General features: G+C 39.0%; 1 long non-coding RNA gene across 1 annotated transcript in view; it reads left to right on the top strand.

The window, feature by feature from the left end:
- Positions 1-5,235: 5,235 nt before the first annotated feature.
- The window catches only part of LOC122680324, a 31,267-nt gene continuing 29,249 nt past the window's right edge, over positions 5,236-7,253 (top strand). Inside the window, exon 1 of the long non-coding RNA XR_006336677.1 lies at positions 5,236-5,416. This is a non-coding gene — a long non-coding RNA (uncharacterized LOC122680324). The remainder of the gene's footprint in view (positions 5,417-7,253) is intronic.

The following is a 7,253-nucleotide window of genomic DNA, read 5'->3' as shown; positions in this document are numbered from 1 at the left end:
CTTATGAACAATTAGTGATTCTGCACCAGCATCTCAAACACACTTTTGATGATAATAATATACTGAGGTGAGTTCTATAAATCCTAAAAGGGCTGTTGTGTAAATTATGATTAGAAAAAAGTTAGTTTATTTTTTCCCAGTGAAATGATTAAGGCTTTGAAAATAAAAACAGGAGCATTCTAGTTGTAAGCATGTAAAAATTCAGCACAATTAGTAGAGAGAACACTTTGCTTTATAATAATATACTTATTTAAAATAAAAGAATATGACATCTACCATTTCAACTTTATATAACTTCTACAATTACTAATGACTAACTTGGCTGTTTGTGCAGCCTTTCCAATTTCCATGGTGCTCTCATATTAAAAGGGTGTCATTAAATGGTCAGTGATACAGAATCGAATGAAAGTGTGTGTTTGGGTAGCCAAACATAAATATATGCAGGCTTTCATTTGAAAATATTTAAATGCCTCATACACACTGACTTCACTGATGCTTTTTGTGCATATAATGAAAACCAATTATCTGTGGAGAAAACTTGACTGGGTGGAAGGAAATTAAATTGGTTTTTAAAGACTTCCTTAAACAGCAGTAGCTAGGGAAAGCTCCAATAACATTTTAGCTGAAGATCGTAATGACTTTGCCATATTAATAAATCATGCTTTATCCTGACTTTTATCAAAAGACTTGGATGGAAAGACTGCACATGGCAGAGTGAAGAGAGGAGAGCACTTTTAGCTGAAGCTGCGGGGCTGTCCGCCACTCTCCCACTTCCTGTGAAGCTCTGCAAACAGCTGATGGAAAAGTCAGGTAGGTCCTAACTCACCCGAAAAGCAGGATACAGGGTACTTTTAACAAAACTTCCAATTGTAATTTCTTGAAGGGAATATTCTGTGATTTTTAAAATGCTGTACAAAATAGATGTGAGGAAATCTTGACCAACTTTTCTGCCTAATTTCCTCTGGGAGTTTCCCAACTTCTTCACAATGTTTTTGTGCTGAATATCAACTCTCATCAATCAGCTCTATGTTAATTTTTTTTTTTCTCATTGTGCTGTAAGTCTGAGACCACTTAAGGAGAACATTTATGGAAACATGGAAAACATATTGTTTCCTTTACACATGGAACAATGCAAATGCTTTCCCTTTGTTACTATTCAAAATATTAGCATTCTGTTGTCTCTACCTATGTTCTCAGACGTGACTTCCAACAGCTCTTGGAGAATAAGGAAAACAGAAGACTTTACCCTTATCTCCAAATATCTGGTTGCTTACTAATTAATGAGTAAAATATAGCATGGAGTTTTTGTGAAACCAAATGTTTCCCTAATTTAAACTCTGTATTGGAAAGTTGATTATGGAGACTCCATAAAATATGTATTATTCTGCTGCAGTGAGGGGACTGTTAGGGAAAAATGCATACTTTTCCTTCTATTATTTACCAAATGGCTGAACTGTAAAATACTGCAGGTATTTGGTTGGTGTAAAGTAGTCTCTAATATTTTCCAACAAATTTTCACTAACTTTTCACAACAGTGCTCCTAGAAATAGTGTTTTTCACTTAGTGAATTAAATGGAAACATAAGTAGCATTTATCCCATCCTGGATCTTAAATGTTGAGAAGAAAATTTATATATTCCACCGTATGTTTTCTAGTCAGCCAGTTGCATGATCATATTTTTAAGATATTGGTTTTGAATATGGCAATACTTTCCTCTCACACAAGAGAAATTTTGTTTCTCATGTTTTTTTTCTCTCCGACTCTCAAGAAAATAAAGCTCTGTGGAATACGTCCACGGGGAGTCTCTTTATGGCACTAAATACCCAGGACTAAAGGAGGTTTCTGAAGTTGTTCATAGTTTTGTATTTTTTCTTCCTATTAGAAATGCTTCGTGGTCCTGCCACACATTGCCAACTCGCAGCTGTTAGTGATCTCAAGCCCACCTGAGCTTTCACTCTGAACCAGAATTTACTCTCCAATCTCACATCAGCCAACTGAGATAAGACAAAAACTTTTAATTAGAATTTTAATATGTAATCCAAGCCATTTATAGATTATGCACAGAGGTAATCTTCTATGTATTTAAATAACTGTGTGGAGAAGTTAGATAATATTTAATTTGGTGGGGAGACTATTTTTAACTTTGCTGGAGTCTGGTTACCTGCGATGTTCCCGGAGAGTCACTTAGAAGTTCTATCAGCATGAGGTTTATTGTGTGAATGAGTAACTGAATGTGTCTATAACAAGTCCTGGGGGCAGCTTATAAAAATTGGACTATTCTGTAATATAATGAAGATATTCTGTTTTCCTTTCACATTTCTTCTGAGGAGCCTAATTTCACGTCTCCATGTTCGAGTGATGTGGATGAAAAGAGGGAGACACGGAGCCGGAGCCGAGAGCCAGGGAATTAGCCTACCCCTTGCTACTGTTAATGAGGGTGCCCCTCACCTCATGGGTTTATTCCTCAAAAACCCAGCACATGAAACAGTTTTTTCCCCTTTCCTTTCAAGAAACAGTTGGCACTTTATGGTGGACTTCTGCTTGACATGAATTATTTGGCAAATTGGGGACTGAAGTTGAATTATAAACTTAGGACTGTGTAACAGGCTCCAGGGGTGTTCTAGGGACAAAGTCTTCCTAGTCGAGTTTTCACAAATAACTTTGTTGAGAGAAAAAAGTGATCTTTTCCCTCACTCATAAAAGAACAACAACAAAAATGTATACCTTGCTCAAATACTGATTTCCATTTATACACACACACACACACACACACACTTCGCAGGAGTGCATCCTCGGGTTCTTTTATTTCCATGTGCACAGACTCTCATTAATGTTGATAACCTCTGCACATGCTTCCAGAAAATAATGGACCCCGACTGTGAGAACTGTCAATATTCAAACATGGTAAGAGCGGAATATTTAAAATCTGTTTGGCACACCAAGCTTGGTTTTTTGAAGACAACAGAAGTTGGACGGAAAGATCAAAAGAGAAAAAAAAAAAAAACCACCATAAAAGATAATGACATCTGGATGGGGCCTGGGTAATGCTCTAATTAAATGTACTTACACCTAAGTCTTATCACATGCTCAGGAGCAGAGCTTAGATGCCCCTTTTAAACTGCTGCATTAGAGGCAGTCGTGGGAGCCTTGCCTGCTAGCTGTCACCTCCTCTGTGATCCAGTTCTGTTCTATATGTGTACCTATAATCTTTCTTTCACTGAATGGCCTTCTGCTATTTTGCTGTTAAGACAGTCATGATAAATTGGATTATCCCTTAAGCTTACAAAGATATGCATGTTCTTTAAAATGGGTTTGAAAAATATGTTTCTTCCACCTAGCAAAAGCAGGCTACAGGATTCTCTTGTTCCGTTGCTGTCTCATAGGTGAAGATGAGTTTAGTAAGAGGCCTTGCATATTTTCCTTCCTGTTCAGGTAAGGTCTTGACATCCTTTTCCTTCTACGCATAATAGAAGTTCTCCCTGAAGACCATACAAGAGGTAGACTTCCAGAGGTCACCACATCGAGCAATTTTAACTTCTTAAAAGAGTTCTCTGTTAATTGCACAGAGTTCTAGGTAAATTGGCATAACTTGAACTGGTTTCAAAATGCTGGCATTTAGGCTGTGAGACAGTGTGAAAGGAGGGAACTGCGTTTGTTAGGTCTTTTTTCTCCCTTTTTTTTAATAGTCTTGAAACATCATGATGCAATCTCTTATTTGGTTCTTAAAAAAATAAAACAACCCTGGATATTTAGAAGAAGCTGCTGGGCAGCATGTAAACATGTATAGCATATCTCATTACCATTAACAGCCATGCATGATTTAACCTCCCCCTATAGCTTTGAGTATTTTCCCCCTGGCTTTGTAAAGTGATGCTTGAGTGTGGGTCTTACCAAGGAATTTCATAGCCATTTTATAGACCCGGCAGCACATTTGCTATATCAGAATATGCATACTGTTTCTTGTGCAAATGTTAACAATTAATAAAATTAGTGTTCTTTCTGGGAAAAAGTCCAAAGTGCTTGTGGATTAAGGCTTTGTGGGGTGCATAAGTCTATCTCTTATTTTAACTCAGTGAGAAGCTACTTTTTCTATTACCTGCCTGCTAATAGTGCTAAACAATCAAATGCAAGGGATTTTGCCTTCTCTGACTTTGCAGAAGAAAATTATTCAGTTGATACAGAAGATGAAGGTTAGAAACCCACTGTCATCTAGAAGGTCCAGGAATTTAGAGAATCAGAGGTACTCCCTGGATCTCAGGATCCATCAGGGGAAATAGAGCCAAAGTTATTTTTCTCTGAGCTTCCTTAATTTTGTTTTACTGCCTGGGGCATAATTAGGACAATGGTGAGGCTTTGAGGAGGGGAGATGTTTGGGGGTTGCTTGAGATGTCTAATGGGGTCTCCAAATGTCTAGTCTTTCTGGAGACCAGAAAGACTCCAACCCCTAGGAAAACAGAGGTCTCCTGAGCAGCTTTTTGTGCGGAAGGAATTTCGTGCGCCACACCCCTCTGCAAAATGTTGGGACCCCTTTGGCTCAGGTAACCCCCTTCACATTCTAGGCTGCTTTCCAGAGCCACAATTGCTCCCCTCCTTTTAAGACTGGCTGTTCTGTTCATCTTGGGTGCCAAGATTTTCTTTTACTCGCTAAGTCTTCCCCATATAATCTAATGCTTCATTTCTTCCCAGAAAAAAATAAGATAGTTGCTTCAAATTCAGCATTTCCATAATACTAGTAAAAAGTCCTTCTTTGTAAAAGGTACAGGGTCAGTTCCTGCCACAGAGCTCATTTGCATCATCTCTGTTTCTCTCTCGTGGGTGAGGAGAAGACCTTTGCATTTGACCAAAAAGCACTAGTAAATAAGGAGTTAAAATGAAGGCAGGCTCACTGGTTTGCTGAGATCTGTCAGAGTCTGACTGGCTGGCTACATATCTGTCTCTGGAACAATAGGTACCTGTATTCTGCACGGACTGCTGGGCAGCGCTGACACTCTGGAGAAGGTCTGCCTCCTCACTCTCCTGGTGAGAATCCCCAATGACAGTTCCACTTTTCAGTGGAGGAGAAAAAAATATCTGTCTGCTCTCCTGATGGAGGGCAGAGCTTTGATCATTTTTATTCAGGCTTGTCTTGGCCGGAGGTTTCAGGTTCTTAGTCTCAAGTCAGCAGTCTCTCTCTCTCTCTCTCTCTCTCTCTCACACACACACACACACACACGCACACACATCCACTCCCTCCCTCTCTCTTACTCTCTCTCATTTCCCCTCACAGGTTGTACGAAGGCAGATGAGTAGCCACAGCTGTAACTGAGGCACACGGCAATAAACACAGTGGAGCCGGTTTCTGCGATGGCAAGAGAGGGAGCATCAGAGTTGACAGCAACGACAAGGACCCAAGGACCGTCCTTCTGACAAGTTTCAGGTAAGAAAATATTTATGCCCCGATTCTGGCATTTTGCATCCTTGTGGCTGAGAGAGACATTGAGCTAAAAGCAGGAGTCTCGGTAGGGAAATATTTGTCTGAGAGTATCATCTGCTGGCACTTGCCTGCAAACCTGTGTTCTCAGAGCTTTGTGTTACTAGAATCATCGGAGGTGAGGTGTGAGCGGGGCTGGGCAGAAGGGTGAGTTGCTTTTTAATGTCTGTCTGGTGACATTTATCGTGCTGTTTAAATTCATATCTGGAAAAAATGCTGTTTGATGATAGTTAGCAATGTTTTGAGTAACATAGAACATATGGCCGTGTAGAATTCAAGGATGCTCTCTCATTCTTAATTTGTAATTATTTTTACACGCAACTGTACTGAGGTCAGAGAGTTTTAAAAATTAATGAGATTCCCTGTGGAGTTCAAATAGTAATGCCTACGTGAGCTGTTACAGAAAGATAGGATTATGCGGGTATATTTTTAACATAGATTTAACTGTCTTTTTTGAATGTACTCCATTTGAAATATTTGAATTGTACAGTAGTTTATGGAAGCTTAAGTATTTAGAGATTTTAGTCCTTAATTTTTGTTGTTGTTGTTGTTAATGATCTGGAGAAATTTTGTCAAAATTAGACTGTGGAAGATGAACATTTTCTGTGGAGTTATTACTAAAACTTAACAGATATTATTGTTATGACAATGGAGAATACCTTATACTTTCGAGGAAATGACAAATAATGAATGAGACAGATGCTAAGAAAATCTGCAAATTGCTTTCATCTTAAGTAATAGAAAAAAATTCAGGAGATGGGGTAAAAACTGCTGGCACGAACAAAGAAGCGAGTGTATACAGAGATGAGAATTCTTTGTCACAAAAATGAACCCAGGGCATGGATTTAGGAGGTTAAGTGATTTCTACATTCTTGGTGCCCCACAAAATGGGTGAGTCCAGGCATTTGAAAATGTACCGAAAACTTTCATTTCCCACAATTTAAAAACATTGTTTGTGTTCCTGATACAACACATTGTTTAAAAAGAGGGGAATTGGAAAGCAGTCTGAGTATACAGTAATCGGGGCTAAAGATGCTTTTTATCCCGAGTTCCCCATTTACAAGCCCCATTCTGAGCTTCCTGTGATATATTGTTATGTAAATACTGAGCAGCCAGGGAAAGCAGTGCTATGGAGATTCAATTTACTTTGAAAGTTGTTCATTATAGCGGGGATGAATGTTATTTATTTGATGTGATTCAAAGGCTGGAAATGACTTTTTCATTGTGGCGCCTTTTGTAATGGGTGCAGGGTGATCTAATCTTTTTAATTTTGGCTTTCACACCAGTGGAGATGAAAAGAGATCTGAACTCATTTATCGGTTGCTAGGTCCTTCTAGAGACCCAAGTCCTGTTCTTGGTTGCTATGGCCAGTCTGACCTCAATCTCTGTGGTTTTGGGGACTTAAGCAGTCTTTTTTTTTTTTTTTTTATTGAGGAGCATGTACCTTGATTTATGTCCAAAATTGTGGCTGAACGTCTTTGTCTGCGAGTGATAGATGGTGGCGAACCATTCATCAGTTCTTACAAGTAAACACTGCTGTCCCACTAAAAATATGTTTTGTTCTGAGTTAATGGTATGGAACAAGGCAGCCTCCACACTCAGCTATCTTTTATTGTGGAGGGGCCTCGGAAACTTGGAGCAAAGTGGAGGAAATTGGCATTCATTTTCTTGTCTGTTAGCATTTCATTCCTGATTCGGATGATGCGGCTGTAGGTGGATGGAGGATGAGAGGGTAAACCTTCCATTTCTTTACTTTCTCTTTAGTTGGGGCTGCTTATGAAAC

The sequence above is a fragment of the Cervus elaphus genome, chromosome 22, assembly GCF_910594005.1.
Source record: "Cervus elaphus chromosome 22, mCerEla1.1, whole genome shotgun sequence".
Taxonomy (NCBI): Eukaryota; Metazoa; Chordata; class Mammalia; order Artiodactyla; family Cervidae; genus Cervus; species Cervus elaphus.
This window is presented reverse-complemented; position numbering and strand designations above follow the sequence as displayed.